This window comes from Hylobates moloch, unplaced genomic scaffold (assembly GCF_009828535.3).
Source record: "Hylobates moloch isolate HMO894 unplaced genomic scaffold, HMol_V3 SCAFFOLD_24, whole genome shotgun sequence".
In the NCBI taxonomy this organism is placed as follows: domain Eukaryota; kingdom Metazoa; phylum Chordata; class Mammalia; order Primates; family Hylobatidae; genus Hylobates; species Hylobates moloch.
In genome coordinates, this window is record NW_026652299.1 from 20,938,563 (window position 1) to 20,957,009 (window position 18,447).

General features: G+C 36.3%; 1 long non-coding RNA gene across 1 annotated transcript; it reads right to left on the reverse strand.

Annotated features, from left to right (window-relative positions):
* Nucleotides 1-1,046: 1,046 nt before the first annotated feature.
* Nucleotides 1,047-18,390, reverse strand: LOC116463046 (uncharacterized). Its single transcript, XR_004246523.2, has 3 exons — nt 18,164-18,390; nt 1,616-1,784; nt 1,047-1,364 (listed from the first exon to the last, which is right to left on the reverse strand). It is a non-coding gene; the product is annotated as an uncharacterized LOC116463046 (long non-coding RNA).
* Nucleotides 18,391-18,447: the final 57 nt, after the last annotated feature.

Consider the following 18,447-nt stretch of genomic DNA (forward strand, 5'->3'; position numbering starts at 1 on the left):
TGGTAAACTCTTGTTCCTAGAAAAAATCCAGCATTGGGCTCCCTTTCATTGACCTTTTCATTCTGCGGATACTAAGCCTCATTCTTCTCCCAGCTAGACTCACATGCCTTGGGATATTGCCTGGTTCTAGGAGGGACAGTAGGTCATATCATGATAGCAGTGGATGAGCGTGGTGCTGTGAGGCTGGCTGAAGTGGCCCTCGATAAAGGTCAGAAACAACAGGCAGAAGGGTACACCATTTGTACCTACTAGTAAAGTCCATTGGTGGTAGCCCATGGCTGGATAGAAAAGCAATAGCCCCTTTCAGAGGATGGAAGTTAAAGTATTAGTTATAAAACTAAAGAAAATATTTAGGCCACTGGAAGTAATGGTTCATTATGATTATTAAAACAACAATGACAACATGCAGGCTAAGGATATCTTTGAGATATTATAGAATGCCTGAGTAGATAAAATATGAGGCAAAATAAATGGCAGGGAATAAATGGATCTGTTTAGTGGATGAGTTACTCTCCAAGATGTAGCATAATTTCCACAAGGTTATATTCTAAAATATGCAGTTAATGCCGTAAGCACAAAAGTATAAAATGCACTGGGATCTCAATAAGCCAAATGCACTGTAGAGTCCAGTGGGGTTGATCTTGCTGAGGATGGCCATACCTCAACAGTTTAGTCTCCTAGACCTTAGGTCATTTGTATCATCTGATAGCATAAAGGTATGTGGCATCATGGAATGAGCTAAGCACCACATTGGAGAAATCTCCCCGGATAACCAAGGATCCCCAAGGATCCCCTAGGACATTTCATTCTGTTCGTATCCCACTACCAGTAGAAGACAGAGCAATCTCAGATGCAGTCTCTGCCAAACTCGAGATTCTTTTGCCAGATCTTTATGTCATCTCAGAAGAATAGTATTTTTTTTTTTTTGTATCCTTGTCCTAGATCCACTTCACATTGTGTTAAGCAAAGTGGCCGAGAAAATGCGGAGTTATTTCAGGCTGAGACCTATATCGGATAATCATAAGGGCTGTGTACACCATAGGATAGAATTCATTTGTTTTATCTTTCAACATTTAACACAGGGAAAGATTGAAACATAAATTATTTGATTGGCTCACTCAGTTACTTGCAAGGAAGCTCCCGAATCACTGTATGATCTTCATGCTCCCCCAACCAATTCCTGAAACTTGGAACTGAAGATTTTTTTGGAAACACCAATGCAACAGAAATAAATGCTATTACCCTGGGATCAGTATACCTTCTTCTGACCCGTGCTTCCCTCTCTCTAGGATTGCTCTCCACTGGGAAATGTATCTTGTTCTTTGGCCATTCTCATGCAGAGACACTGTTCCTTCCCCATGTACCTGTTAGGATTCAGAACAAGAAGTCACTTAACTCTTGTTACGTAGAATAGTTAAGGGTAAACAATTATTCAGAAACTTGTAACTTGGATGTATTTAAATATAAGAAACATCTGTTTGGAATCTGACCCATGTTTGTAGTTCATGGGTCAATCAGAAAATTAGGCAGGGTCTTAAATGATGTTTTAACTGCTCTGCAAGGTGCAGGCTAAAACCTTTCCTCTAGCTGGATGTTTTAAAAAGAAAGAACTCACCCAGTGCAGCTCCCTTCTTCCAAGTGTTGACTCTTCTCCAGAATTTGCTTGCTTTTGTCACTCGCCAGTGCCTTCGGGTGGTTGTTTTGTAGTTTTTCCAGCATTTATAGTTGTTTTCTTTGGGAAGGGCAGTCTGATTGAAGCTTATTCACACATTTTAAAGGCATCCCTGAGGAAACAGCAAGAAAAATTTGCACTGTTAACCCTTTACCTTGTGACCAAAAAGTTTGTAATTATTATATACGTACCCTTTCTTGGCTTTGATTCTTTTCTGATATGTGTATCAGAAAAAAATAAAGGAAAAATAAAAGAAAGGCAAGAAAATGAATGGAAGAAAGAGATAAAATAAGGCTTTTGATTAATGTATAATGACATATCCACAATTACAGTATCAGGCAGAATAGTTTCCTGTTCCTAAAAGTTTCCCATTCTCTTCCTAGTCATCACTTCCTCCCTCCTTTCAAACTCATGACAATCACTCATCCTTTTACTCTCTCCATAGTTTTGTCTTTTCCAGAATGTCACATATTTGGAATTACGAAGTATGTAGCCTTTTCAGGCTGACTTCTTTTACTTAGTAATATGCACTTAAGATTTATCAATACATTTTAATAGCTTCATAGCTCATTTTCTTTTAGCACTGAATAATATTTCGTTGTATGGATATACCACAGTTTATTCATCCATTCATCTACTGAAGGGAATCCTGGTTGCTTCCAAGTTTTGGCAATTATAAATACAGTGCTGTAAACATCTCTGTGCAGGTTTTTATGTGGACACAAGTTTTTAATTTATTTGGATAAACACCAAGAAGTGCAAATGCTGGATCATACAGTCAGAGTATATTTTGTTTTGTGAGAACTGCCAAACCAAATAGTACGGTGGCTGTACCATTTTGTGTTCCCACCAGCAACGAATGAGAGTTTCAGTTGCTCCACATTCTTGTCAGAATTTAGTGTTATTAATATTTTCAATTTTAGCATTCTACCAGATATGTAGTTGTATCTCATTTTTTTTTTTAATTCTCAATTCCCTAATGACATATACTATTGAGAATACCCACAATTTTACAACATGGTATACTACCACTGCTGCTATTACTTGCAAACACCTAATTAAAACTTTCTATGTACTAGGCACTATGCAGAGTACTTTTCATATATTTTCTCATAACCCTACGAGTCAGATACACCATTATTATGCATTTTCAGGAAAAAAATCCTGAAGTTGAGAAGAGTTAAGTACACTGCTAGTAAATGTTGAATCTATGACCCTGGGGTCTTTCTTACTCCAAATCTCATCTTTTAACCACTACATACATTTTTCCTCAAAGTGTGATCCCGAATCTCCTACTTCAAACCAAGTAGGATGGTGATAAAAATTCAAAATTCTGAATTGTACAATATTACAACAGAATCTTCATGCTGGGTGTGGATCTGGAGTGGGAGAAACTGAAACACACTCAAGATTAAAAGCCATTATGCTACCATTCTAGGATTACTCGAAGTCCAAGTAGCAGTTTTGATGCTTTGTTTCTATCTTGTATCATGTATTTCTCTTTGGAGTATATTTACAAAAGCCCTGTTATTTATATAAAATAAATTATACAAAAGCATTGAGATTATATCTTAAATATAGGTGAATACATAGTTTTTCTATGTTCCCTAATTAAGGATGCTATAAAATCTTTTCCTCATACACTTCTACACTAGAGATAAATTTGACAACAGGGGAAAAAAAAAAAAAAACCTCCAGTCTGTCAAACATCTACTATGTATCATTCTGGTGTAGTCTGAATGTTTGTGTCCTCCCAAAATTAATGTTTTGAAATCATAATCACTAAGTTGATGATTTTAGGAGGTGGGGCCTTTGAGAGGTGATTAGGTCATAAAGGTGAAGCCCTCATGAATGGAATTACTATTCTTATAAAAACACTTTAGACAGGTAGCTTGCTCCTTCCCATACCTGAGGACACAGCAGGTGCCACCTATAAACTAGAAAGTGGACCCTCGCCAGACTCCAAATGTGCCAGAGCCTTGATCTTAGACTTCACGGCCTGTAGAACTGTGAGAAATCATTTTCTGTTGTTTATAAGCCACCCAGTTTATGACATTTTTGTTATAACAGTGCATAGTGACTAAGATATACTTTGTGCTAGACAAATTGAACAAAGATCATACAAAATACTTCTAGCATTATCACAGATTTATCTAACTATAAAAGTCTATTTAATGTATTTTTATTGGACAGAAAAACTGAATATATTTGCATATTTTACTATACTATATATACTATATATATTCATATATAGTGTGTGTGTATATATATAATATCATATATACGCTATACCATAGTATAGCATAATATACTATACCATAGTATAGCATAATATACTATATATATAGTATATTTCACAATAATTTCAGGCCAAGGAAAAAGTCATTATTGCAGGCACTCTATGAAAACTTATTAATTAAAATAAACAGACACCTATTTGTTATGGCTTTTGATCCAAGACAAGACATTATTAAGGATATTAACAGTAGAATTGCCTGTGTTCAAATCTCTGCTATGCTTCTAAATCATTGTGGAACTTTGGGCAAGCTTCAGTAACACCTTTTAGGTCTTGGTGTACAGGATTCTAAATGGAGATAAGGAAAGCCTCTACGCTCTAGAATTATTGAATTAAAGGAATTAGACAGTGCCTGATTCACATTAAACATTCAAGAAATGTGAACTATTATTATTTTCACTATTATTATTCTAAAAAAAAAGGGAATTGATTAAGAGTAGTATATTGGAAATCATGGCAAAATGGTAGTGTGAGACCCAAAAATATTAGAATATAAATGATATGTGACAAATCCATAGTGTAAAAATTGAATACTCTGAGAATGAAAAACTGAAGAAATCACTTTTCATGGAGTGGGCAGGGATTCATGGCTTCTTTGAGGAATCTAAATAAACTTGAAAATGTTTTTAGGTGAAAAGAATGTGTACTTGGAGTGGCTGTCCTCAGGGATGTACAAATTTAGAGACTTTAACACTTTTTGGTAGATAGGGAAACCCCATTTGGACCCTCAGACACAGCCCACTGTGTCAAGACTTGGCAATTTGAGGAGAGATGGTGCCAAGGTAGGCGCTGTATAAGAAAGGAATCTTAGACACATGAGGAAAAGGCATCCTTTCTATACTAATTGAAGCTCAACTCAAATAGCAAGCTAGAATCCTATTTGCAGCTAGAAAATTGCAGACTGAGTACTACAGTCTTTTAAACAAGTCTGTCACTGAGTTCACAAAGGTAAGAGGCATTGTCACCTGAAGCCACGAATTCTGCTAAGAAGAGCATTAGTTGTTCTCTATATCACCTAGACTGTTTAGTTCTGCAATCAGTAAGAAAGAGTGGGCTCAGACCAGGACCCATTGCTTTTCTCAGGTAAATTTGGAATTCAACAAATAGACCGCAATCTACAATTTTCTCCATAAGGCAGAATGCAGGCTAAGTTGATACGGTATTTACCAGCATGGAAATGAGTTAATGGCCTTGCGATGAGGATCTCAGTGACATAAATCCCCATTCTCTTTACAACTTCTTGAGTTTGTCTTGGTGTTTGCTCACTCTGAGGAGATCTAAAAGAACAAACAGTGTCTGCATTCTGCTTTCAATGCCATAAACACATTTTGGGAGGCAGGAGCAATTTTATAGCTGTACCTGCACTGGAGAGAGAGCATGACCCTGGAGAGCTAGAGGTTTATCATCACTTTAAAAAATAACGGTTGAGGAGGAATTGCTCTAAGTGTAGTCTCTGTCTTTTATTTTATATTTTTTAATAGCTACCTCTTATTGAGTGTTTACTAAGAGACAAGAACTCTATTAGGCACTGTTTAAACTTTTATTTTAAAATGAAACACAGATACAGCAAACCACACAAAATTATTATAAGGCAAATACCATGTTAACCGCTACGCATGTCAAAGAATGAAACCTTGCTAGCCATCCGGAAGTCTCTATACATTCTCTGTCCCCTCTGTCTCCAAAAATAACCACCCTCTTGACTTTCATATTAATCTTTTTTTGCATTTTTATTGTTTACCATTTAAGTGAACATCCTAAGGCATTATAATATAGTCATCAATTTTCAAATTGATATGTCTTTTAGCTCCAATATCATCAACGTGTCATCTCCCTTGTTCCCACAAACTCCTTTCCCTTAAAATGAATCTGTTGACAAATATAGGCCACTTGTTGATTTTGCCCCAGGGCGGATTTGATGAGTATATTGATATACTCATGGTGCCAATTTACGTGTTCTTCTCTTCTATGCATTTCCAGCAAGTGGCTGCAGGACCCTTGATCAAACTCAGATTTTATATTGTTTGCAACACTATAGGTAGCACTGAGTCTTTCATCAGGAGGCAGATTGATGCTTAACAGCAGGTTGGTTATTTTCTTGGTGATTATGAAATGGTAATACTCTAATTCTACCCATTATTTTTACACATTAGCTCAAATAATTTCATATGTAAGGTAATTCTTCTTTTCACCTACAATTTGGTTACCCAGTGGCATAACTCCAAAAAGGACAGAACTGAGGTTTTTATGATAGGTTTTGTGATAATAAATTGGTTCCCTATCATCCTCAGAAGATCAATTAGGATTTAAATTTATCTGATGGATCCCAATGCACTGTAATTTTTATCCTTATTGAAGTGCTATTTTTTCCTTCTTCATCCAGGTGGAGCCTTTTCAAGGCTAACTTTTGATTCCTCTTCAACTAGTAGTCTTTGATTCTTCCCGTGTTAGTTCATAACAAAATGTTTCAGATGTATCTGGTATGCTTCTTTTCTTATATCTGTATTCAGCACTTTTCTAAGAAACTCTGTTTTTGTATTGTTTTGTTTTGTTTTGTTTTGTTTTTTAGCACCACAACCTGGTTATAAGTGATAGTCATTGCTACTAGGGTTGCCAAAGTTAGCAAATAAAAATACAAGCCATGTAGTCACCTACTTGGGACATACTTATACTAAAAAATTATTCGTTGTGTATCTGAAACTCAAATTTAATTGAGCACCCTGCATTTTATTTGATAATTAATTTATACCAGGTCAGTCATTATTTTTAGACTGAGTTAATCTAGGTCCTCTGAGAAGCAGGTGCAAGTGGATGTGCAAGAGAGTTATTGGAGAAAATGTCTGTGAGGGAATAAAAGAATGAATGGAAAAAGCAGGAATAACCCTTCGACTGTGATGTAGGCTTTACTGCTGTGAAGGTCAACGGGAAGAAAGGAGAATAGATAGAATCTCAAACTGTAGTTCAGGTCTAAGAAATATTTAGGAGGATTCTCAAACCAAAGCTGTCCAACAGAGGATTCCCACAAGCCCTATGAAAGGGACTGCTTCAGTATCTCTGCTGCCTGCACTCAGCCATTTGCCTAGCACAAGCTGTGGGAAGTATAGTCTCACTGCTAATGCTGTTGTGCATTAGGAATGAGATAATAATGATATCTCCAAATCAAAATTTCCAATTCAATTTCAGGGCTATTTTCTAAAGGAACTTCTTCTATTTGCCTCTTACCTATAGTGAAAATTGTAATTCTTAAAGCCTTGGAGATTAGAGAGTTAGAACATCTCATAATTACTCATTTACTTTTCCAACATTATACACACAACAGTAACTATACAAACATTACCACCACCCATTATAAATATTGGAAATATGTTTTCTTGCGTATGCCATCTCATTCTCTCCATTTGGTTGTACTAAATCTATATTGGTAGATAATATAGCTGTTATGTACTCTTTCCCACTTAACACTCAATTTGTCTTATTCTACAATAACTAAATGTGTAATCCACCATAATTCTTAGGCTTATGTCTCTCCAGTTCTGGAATGTTCGCAGTGGCTCTTAGCGACATGTGGTATTGGACAATTGAAACATGTCTGGTCTAAGTTGGTATGTTTGTAAGCATAAAATACACACTGGATATTGGAAATTTACTATACAAGGTAAAATCTCATAGATACTTTTCATATAGATTATATATCAAAATGATAAAAGTTTAGTGTGTTGGGATAAATAAAATATACCATTGATTTAAATTCTTCTGTTTCTTTTTACTTTCTTCAGGTGGCTACTAAAAAATTTAAAATTACATGTATTTTTTTTTAATTAATTGCGATCCTGTTAATTTTGTTTTCTAAAACTGATTTCTAGAGGATTCCTTTAAAAAGTCCCATGAGGACAATATTCCTTGAGTGATTGCATGTTGGTAACAGTCTTTCTATGACTTGTAATTGAAATACAGTTTTACTGAATATAAAACCTCTGGTCCATATTTTCTTTTCTTGAATATCTTAATTATGTTACTTCATTTTTTTCTCCCTAAGATAAAGTGTTACTGTTGGAAAGTTTAATAATAATAATCTTAGTTCCTTTTTAAGTCAAGTATTCTTTTGCCCTAGATGCCCAAGTAATTCTTTTTTTTCCTCTTTCTTAATTTTACTTGGTGTTGATTGTGTTATATTAATTTTATCAGTTACACTATGAGATTTTTCAGTAAGTTTAAATTGATTACTTTCTTATACTTTTTTAGTTTTTTTTTTTGTTCTTTTTTTTTGTTTTTTGAGACAGAGTCTTGCACTGTCGCCCGGGCTGGAGTGCAATGGTGTGATCTCGGCTCACTGCAACCTCTGCCGCCTGGGTTCAAGTGACTCTCCTGTCTCAGCCTCCCGAGTAGCTGGGATTGCAGGCACTTACCACCACACTCGGCTAATTTTTTGTAATTTTAGTAGAGATGGGGTTTCACTATGTTGGCCAGGCTGGTCTCGAACTCCTGACCTTGTGATCCGCCTGCCTCGGCTTCCCAAAGTGCTGGGATTACAGACGTGAGCCACAGCGCCCAGTCAGGATTGAGTTTTTTTTTTTTTTTTTAAATCCTTGCTTTGTTCTGTCACTCAGAAACTCCCATAACATTCATGGATCTTTTTTGCCATCTATAATATATGTCACATTTTCTTGAAACCTCTTTCTTTATTTTCTAATTTCTTTTTAGTGTTAAATATTTTTCTCCTTCTCAACTTGATTTCCTTCAAAGTGTTATTTTTATACTTATATCCTCTTGTTTTCCTTCTAGATTAGTCTTATTCCTACTATGCTGTTTCTTTTATTTCTAATTTTTTCTTGAGTTTGATCTCTTTTTCTAGTTCTGATTAATGTTTTTTTCATGTGTTGCATGATTTTCTTAATGTCCTTTAGCTTATTTTAAAATAATATGTTACACTTCCGAAAATATTTTGAGCATGACATTTTTTGGCAGGCTTATTTTGTCAATAGCAGAAGTTGGCAAATTTCCTGTAAGGTTCAAAACAGTAAATATTTTACACTATATAGGCCATATGGCCTGTCACAAATACTTAACATTGCCATTGTACCATGAAGATAGTCATAGGCAATATGTAAATGAATGAGAGTGGCTATGTATCAAAACTTTATTTCTAAAAACAGAAAGTAGACTGGTGTTGGCCTCTGGACTACAATTTGCCAGTCTCTGGTCCATAGGAATTTCTTTCTATGTTTTCTTGTAGCAACTTTGTTTTGGGGGCTAAACTTTACATACATGGCATTTGAGCTTGATAGTTTTCTGTTGCTCATTTTTGTATAAATTTAGTTTTTTTGAACTTTTAGATAGGTAAAAATTAAGATTGACTTTTCAACCTAAAGGAGATCCTTCTTCTCTTGTGATGTAACAGTAAAAAATATATCTATTGGCTTGTTTTCATAGATTTCTTATATCAATTTACCTGGAAACAGGTTTGTCTGGATTTTCTCTCTCATCATTTTTATTATGTCTATTCCATTCAATTTTGACTCCACTTCTAGTAGTTTATCCTCAGTATGGGGTCCTGTTTTGGAAAGATGCCTGGAAGTTTGGTTTCAAGAGTTCACAGGATCTAGACTGCACTAGCCACTTAAGACCTTGATGTAGGCCTGCTAAGAACAATGAAACAGCTGAGATTTTATACTGCTTACAAGCTAATGAGTTAACCCACCAGTTTTATGGATGTTGGCAAAAGACATGAGACTCTGAGGGTCAGAGACAAAGAGTTTTACTACTCATAGTATAATGAGTAGGATGAACATGAGCGTATTTGTGTGAGTTCTTCTTCTCCTCAGGTCCCATGGGAGGGGTGGTTGAGCCAGATGGATGCCTACCCACACAGTAGGTTGCAGTATATAGAAGTGGAACCCTGAGCTTAAGGAACCCAAATCTTTTATAATGGGGAGTAAGCATGCTTGTTTTTTGTTCCAGAGGAAGACATTATCTTTTTTATACTGAAGAGTAATAATGCTTGTCCTTTGCTCCAGAGGAAGATACTAGTCCTTCTTTCCAGGTTAATTGCTGCACAAATATTCTTTAAAAGATATTATGAAACAAAGGTCATTTTCTTCTGATAAGAAATGCAGAAATATGAGGGACCAATTTCCTGTTGGGAAATGGGCTTCCCACAGGGCCCATTTTACTCACTGTTGGAATGCGCAAAACCTCTCCTAGTTCCACTCGGTGTTCTTATGTTGGTCCACTGTAGTTTCTAGTAAATATCCATTGACTATTTGGGGGTTACTTTCTTAAATATTTTGGAATTATCACATCTGTAATTTGCCCTACTGCTTTCTTCTGCATTCGCTCACATAGATACAAGGGCACCCACACTGTGCGGCTTTTGGTATTTACGGATTTGTATAGGTATCTAGTTATTTAGAAGTGTTGTAAATGTTGTACATTTGGTTCTGATATCTAATTCTCTATCTAGCCTAAACCCATGCTGTCATCACAGCAGCCTATCTTCCCAAAATAACCCTTTCAAAAAAAAGTATGCCAAGCTTGATTTTACTTTTTTTGAAGTCCTCATTTTGAGCATAAACTTTATTTTTCCCTAAAATACTTTTATTTTTCCCTAAATTACTTATTTCTAAGATCTTCCTAAGTTGCATAAAAATACTTTTCTCTCCTCCCCCTCCCCCATACTAAGTGGTACTAAGTTGTTATTATTTTAAGTGGAGGGGCCTATGTTTTCTTCCTTTGCTTTCTATAAAATTCTGTACCTTATTTTCTTGCTATATTTGTGTACCGCATCTATCAGCAATTCCTCTTACCCTCTTTCCAAATATGTTGTCAAAAACTAGCAAAGCAGATAAACAAGCTTATTTAATATGTGCAGAGGATGGAAAGCAAAAATAACTGTCTTCTGAGATTGAGCATAATCTTAGAAATTTCTATTGACTTTATGATCCTTTTGGCAGTATATATACAGTCCAGAGGAATTTAAGCTGTATTTACAAAAACAAATATTTTATTCAATTTCAATATTTCCTCAGCATTTTGCCCATTATAGCTCTTCCTCCTCCAAATTTAGTATAGTGTTTATATATTAGGTAAGAAATAAATTAGGAGTGATAGTGCAAACATAATTCTCTCCAAATTCTCCTGTGAGCTCTCCACACTGGAAGCTTGGTACTTCATAACACGTAGTACCTGCTCCTAAGCAGTAGAAAATTCCATGCTTATCTGGCTTTTACTTAATGTTTTAGAACTAAGCAATGTCTGATGGGTTCTTACTCATATCCAGCCTCAGTAGATCAGAGGAATATCAAGATTGTGTAATTCCTACATGTCAAGTAGAGAAAAATAAAATATTCTGGGACAACAGAAAGAGAAAATATATTCTCCCTGGATGATCCTATTCAGTAAAATAAAAAATACAAGCTTATAGGAGGTGCTAATAGAGCTTAATATTGAGAGGGTGAATAAAGATTTTTTTTCAAAGAACATTTCCTCTGAGGCTCCCCCTACTTAGGCAAGGAGACTGATGTAGACCCCTACCCACCACCCCCTGCACACACACACACAGTTAACTCCAGTCCCCAACAGAATTCCTCTCCACTAAGCATTGATATTAGTAGAAAAGATAAGACACCACATATGACAATTAGGATGCTGAACAAGCTATTAGGTTGGTGTAAAAAAATTGCGATTTTGCCATTACTTTTTTTTTTTTTTTTTTTTTGAGACAGAATCTTACTCTGTCACTCAGGCTGGAGTGCAGTGGCGCCATCTTGGCTCACTGCAACCTCCACCTCCCAGGTTCAAGTGATTCTTCTGCTTCAGCATCCCTAGCAGCTGGGATTATAGTCACATACCACCACACCAAGCTAATTTTATTTATTTATTTTTTTGTATTCTTAGTGGAGACGGGGTTTTGCCATTTGATCAGCTTGGTCTCGAACTCCTGACCTCAAATGATCCACCCGCCTTGACCTCCCAAAGTGCTAGGGCTATTATATTTAATTGCAAAAACCACAGTTACATTTGCACCAACCTAATATTAGAAAATAAAGGCATTCAATTGTGCAGTGAGATAGACACTACAAAGAGTGAAAGAAGAAAGTCCCTGTGAACTTGCGATGGGAAGGTTGTGAAAGGTGTTGAGTCCTAATAGATCAGTTATATTCGGGAAGATGAAAATGTGAGTGGATGGCTTCTCCATGTGAAAGGTCAGGGGACCCCTGAAGAGAAGAGGATGGCCCATTTGTCCTATGAGGCTTTTGATGTCCTATTAACTAAGATTAAACACTCTTATAAGTGTTGCTCAGTAAATCAAGTTGCTAACTGAAGGGTGATTTTCTAGTCATTGATTTGTAAGAACTATCATATCTGTAATAGATTCTCTCCTCCTCCTCCTCTGATGCTTACTGTCTAATTGTGGAATGTAACAAATGATAAAATATTACAAGGCAAGGTAAGCTTGAAATTAATTAGTAATATCAAATATAACTTACTGACAGAGGAATGAGGAAGTTACACTTTTGACTGCATTCTAAAATTATACAAATATATAGAAAACCAATGGCAGGAGCAATATTTAGGCATAACCAGTGGGATTTATGGTATTTCATTTCATGATTCTTATGAAGGTGTTACTAAACCAATGAGACTTACTACACCCTAACATCCCTAACAACTTCAGAATGTATTCTCTTGGCGTTTCCCTTTCCTCTCTTTCTCTCCTCCTACTCTACCTTGTCTCTTCCTCTTCTTTCTCTTTCTTCTTTGATTTGGAGAAAGATCTGTGACTTTAGTAAATATTTAGATATGCAGGATAGAAACTGAGTGACTTAAACATTTCCTTATTGTCCCAAAAAGACATAGATGTGTGACAGATTGACAGACAGATGAATAGAACAAGGGATATACACTAGCAAGCAAACTCATCGTGTCTACAGATTAAACAGAATTAAACAATGTTCAGTATCGAAAGATGTGTTTTAATGTGTCTTATTTCAATGTACTTTGCTTCCCGTGATATCCTGAAACTATTATTTGTATAATCACATGACTCTGCGTGGTGAAAGGAACCCAAGGACTTGGCCTCAAGTTTCCTTTGGCAATAGTGGAAGAAAAATGCCCAGTGGTAGAAAGTCAATTGGTAGAGACAATGCCAGGGACTCTTTAATGTCAGTGGATGATCTAGGGCTACTGCACCTGAATCTTTGACTATCTCTTGTTTTCTAGAGGAAAATTCATGGGAGAATTTGAATCTAGTACTAAATCCTTAAAAACAAATTGAACATTGTGGAAGTGTTAAAAAAGATGAAAATCTTCCCTTCCAAAAATTAGTCAAGATCTTACAGTAGAATTTTCTCTTTCAGTTTGTAAAAAGATTTTCCAGAATGGGAAATGTGCTTTGTGCTATTCTGGGAATTTTATAAAGAAAGAAGGTGGGTAACCACTATGAAGTCTAAATCTAAGAGAAGACTCAGTAATCTTGTACTTTTCAAGGAATAAAGGAAGATTATTTTAAATCATTAGGGAATCTTGTCTTGGTTATGAAATGAGAAATACCAGATTCAAAGAAATTTATTCAACACAGGCAGACATTATCTCAAAAGGACAAATGCGATGCCAATGTTTCTAAATATTCCTCCATACATAGCAACCCTCTGTCATTTGTAGACAAATCTGATCCAGAAAACTTTATTTTATTTCTAAAGAGTTGTGAAAATCAGGAAAAAAAATACCATTAATATCAGCTCAAAGAGATGATGGAAGGTATTTTTATTCTTTTTTACCATCCCAACATAACCAATTCATTAAGTGATGACTCTTAAAAAAGAGCAAAATAAATAAACACACATCCCTTGCTGGGCGTCTAGTGGGTAAACATAAAAACAGCAGGTAAATTTCTCATGTTCTCAAGTTGTTTCGGTGTTACAATTCAGCTATATGTATATAGAGAAAAGCATACACGATAAAATAATCTGTGTTGTTTTACTGTCTTAATTCCTGTATATATGACACAGAAGGGCTGTGGGGTGAAAGGAAGATCTGAGGTTTTAAATATAGCAAAAGAAAAAAAAAAGAGAGATTTGACAACACTGGACCTCAGTAGGCATGGGCAATTTGTCAATATCTTCAGGTCTCCAGAGAGCACGAATGACTCTCAGGATGTTGCAACTCTGTCTGCTTCCACCAGAGATCATAATTGGGCTATGAATTTTTATAACAGGAAAGTCTTCCTGTCAAAGACAGAGACTGACAAAAAGTTTAGTTAACTGATATTGAAAGAAACTCAGAACAGAATGAGTAATATACATGGGTATCATATATATATAGTGCCTTTACTTCTTTCTTCTTTTTTTTCTTTAAAAGTAAATTCCTGTTATAGTTTACTGGTTAGAGCTTCTAAAATGTAGCTTGTTTATGAGGATTGCTCAGCATACTGGTTTTCTGCCCAGGGACATGATATGCATTTTGGGGAATTCAAAAGCCGATTGAGGCGAGTAGAGGTCATTCGTAAATCGAAACCAAATGATAGCAGAAGATGTGAACTAAAGCTATTTCTTTATCTGCAAAGAGCTAATTGGGCACATTTCAGGCCAAGTCTCTGAAGACACAGCTCGTGAACTCTGTCTTTTTGATGCTGTGCTCATTATAGACACTCAATAGAGGACTGGCTAATGCTAGGGAAATCCCCATCAAGGTGGCCTTTACATGACACTGCAGATTTACCTCAGGAAGGAGAGCAAAGAGAAGGAAAATGCAGTGTGGGCTTCTAGCAACTAGCTGCTTGTGGAGTACTATTTGCCTTGTCTAATTGATCTGAAACTGAAGAGTTTGTCTCTAAAGGATATCCTACTTCACAGAATCTCAAGGGACATTTGTCTTTCTGACATATCAGCTGTTAGCTAGACCTTATTTCTTACTTGCTTGTTTTTAGAGTAAATTTTGGTTCTTTGGTCCTGTGTCTGCTGTTTGAGGTGGAGGATTAAATACTGCATAGATGACTATGTATGTATAGAACAACCTAATTTTGCCACAGATACCAAAACACTATAACGATAATCTTCAATTAATCCAATTATTATCTAAATTTCATAACCCGTCCTCAATTATCTACCTTAATATTTCTAGGTAAAGAGAGATGTACTGCATTGACTTCCTGTTTTTAAAGGGTAAAACGGCGAGAGAAAGAAAGACATTGTAGATATTCACAATGTTGTATGTGAGGTAGTTTTTGAATGACTTCAGAAACCCAAATGAATATATTGAGAAAGCAGCATTGTGAGTTCTGTCTACATGTGAACCCAAAACTAGGATTTAAGGTAATCCATTTTCAGAAGGAAGTGATGGAGTTTGAATCCTAGGAAATCTTCCTGAATAAAATGGCCATGTATTGTAAAGTTTAGATATTTATAACCCAACATAGAAGGAATTTTGCTAGGTGATCTCTCCAGTTCCTTTTCGGTTATGAGAGTCTGATTTCTTTCCATGAAAAGCATAGAAAAACTTCCTTTACTGTTATATGAATGTTATAAAATGTATACTTGTCCATGAATTAGCTGATCAAAGATAATACATAAAAAATTTTCAAAATACTCTGTGAATCTTTTTAAAAATACTCTCTTTAAGTAGATTTTTGTATTCAGAAATGATACTTTGTAAATACATTTTAAATTTCAGATTTAAACATCATCAAGACAAAATTGTGACTATATGTGTATGTAAAACTAGAGCGCACTGGAAAATGTGGTGGATGGTAAGGCCCTTTTGCAAGATAATTAACTTATCTATTGATTTTGTTTAAAAAATTTCTAAGTACTTAATTGACTCTCCTACTAAAATTTAAACATATACAAATAATTTTTCATTCAGAGGATAGGCATTTGATTTATAACATCAACATATCATCATAAAAATTTAGAGAATGAGAATATCTTAATGGGCACCTGGTCTAAACATTTTAATTTTACCAGGTAAAAAGGTGGAAGTGGCCGGGCATGGTGGCTCATGTCTGTAATCCCAGCACTCTGGGAGGCCGAGGTGGGCAGATCACGAGGTCAGGACATCGAGACCATCCTGGCTAACACCGTGAAACCCCGTCTCCACTAAAAATACAAAAAATTAGCTTGCTATGCTGGCGCGCGCCTGTAGTCCTAGCTACTCGGGAGGCTGAGGCAGGAGAATGGTGTGAACCCGGGAGGCGGAGCTTGCAGTGAGCCGATCGTGCCACTGCACTCCAGCCTGGGTGATGGAGCGAGATTCCATCTCAAAAAAAAAAAAAAAAAAAAAAAGGTGGAAGCAAGAGATAAGTGACTTCTCTGTGTTCTATACCTCCATGCTCTGATGGACCAAGAACACCAATCTGTTGACATCTAGTCAGGTACAGAACCCTTGTATCTACATTGCATTAGAGTTATATCTACTTTAGTGCTTTTAAAATAATTTTGTAGACATTTGATTGTGAATGGATGTTTTGTATTTTTTCTTTAAAAATAACATCATTAGAAACCATACAAAACAGAACTGCAAATACTCCCTTCTAAGGTGTAAGGTATTCCAACATTTCTTGTTTGGACGTTAGAATTTTTTCTTCAGTAAGAAATTAAGTTGAAAATGAAGTAGAACATCTTATACTGTAATTCAGGTGCAATACATTAAAAAAAAACAGTGTTTAAATTGGGAAAATCCGTTTACATGTGATTAAGTTTTAATCAGTGCCCTTAACCTAGATCTCAACAGCTAAAAATGTTCTTAGCTTGACAAAATAACAACCCATCCCAAAGGACAAATACTTAAATCAAAGAAGCATTTCATAAATAAAAAAATTCACACACACATACACACACAGACCCCCACAATACATGAAACATATAATAATGTATGTCTTTATTTGTAATGAAGTGGATTTTATACTGAATTCAGAACATAGATGCAAGTTCAACAGTTGAACTAAATCAAATAAGTAATCTTATATAAAAGGATAACTCCCTCCAGCATATACTTATCCTGTGTGACAGATATCTCTGTAATAAAGTAAATTCCTTCAACTCAAGCAGATTATCCGAAATGGAAACACATTGAAAGGATGAATATACTCAAATAATCAACAGAAGAGCAAAATATAAAAATGGGAACATTTTCTGAGTAATGCAGATGCCCTCCCTCCAAAAAAATTACATGTGAGGGAATATCTATATTGTCACAATTACTGGATAAGCTGCCCAATTGCTATTATATTGGTGTTTCGTTAAAAAAATATATTTGCTTTATACTTTTGCAACTTGCAAAGTTATTCATAGCAAAAAGTTATTTCTCCTGAAACAGAATAAATAGGTCATTCACAATATGCACTGGAATATATATTTTTGTAAAACAAGATCTCCACTCACCTCTAATTCTATCTTTCTGCTGGTGATTACTGATATATTTATTTTAAAATACATACTCTATAGGAACTACCTTTACAATTAATATTTAGGACAACATTCTAATTCATGTTTTAGAAACTACTAAGGCAGGAGGACAGCTCCTACCATTCTATAAACGTCTTTCAGTTAAGAAATGATTAATTAATGGACTGAGTGGCTCAAAGCAGGGAGCCAGTCCTTAGCCAATAAAGCCCAACTCAGTGCTACCCCACTGCCCCATATTCTCTGTCCTCTCTGCTGGAACTGTCTTGTGCTGAATACATGAACACCTAAATATTCAACTCACTCCTGCCATTTCTCTGGTGAGCAATCTCCTACAACCTGTGCCTGAGACTTGGAGACTGTTTGTGGTCCATGGGCTTTAGGCGCCCCAGGGAAAGCCACGTGCACTAGTGCATCTGGATGAACTGTAGACTTTGTCTATCCACGAGAATTCAACTTCCTAAGAGCTACGTTGACTCATTGATTTGTATCCAGGCTCCGGGCTCCCAATTCCCACACAACATAAGCTCCCCGCAGCCAGGGAATTCGGTAGGTTTGACGTGTTGTTTAGTCTCTCTCCCCTGCAAGCCTCTCTCTGAGCCTCACAGTGTGTTTGGCACGTGGTAGGTACTCAGTGAACCTACTTTGAATGGGAGAGGGTTGTGTTGAAGAAAGGAAAGGCTGGGAGGACTTAAGATTCGAAGATTTTCCTACATGTGTCCAGGAAGAAAGAAAAAGAAAACAAAAGTGAGTATCAGATTCTTATCATCATTACAGTTATTATTGTTTTTAACCAACCTTTAGGAATTCCACTGACATTACCCAGGCAGCTGGTAGGAGAATCTGGGCTGGAGGCTAAAGGATGTCCATTGCCCCAAATCAGAAGGCGCAGAACCTCAGGTCACAATCTGAGACAACCCCTCGGGTCCCGACAGGTGTTGCCCGCCTACCATAGGGCTCCGGGACCCCGGTCCCTGACTGCCCCCTGCCTTCTGGGGCGCTGGAGCATGCCCAGTGGCAGAGCTGGAGCCACTGAGGGCTTTGCACGGGCGCGCTCCGCTTCTCCGGGTTTTAGCAGAAGC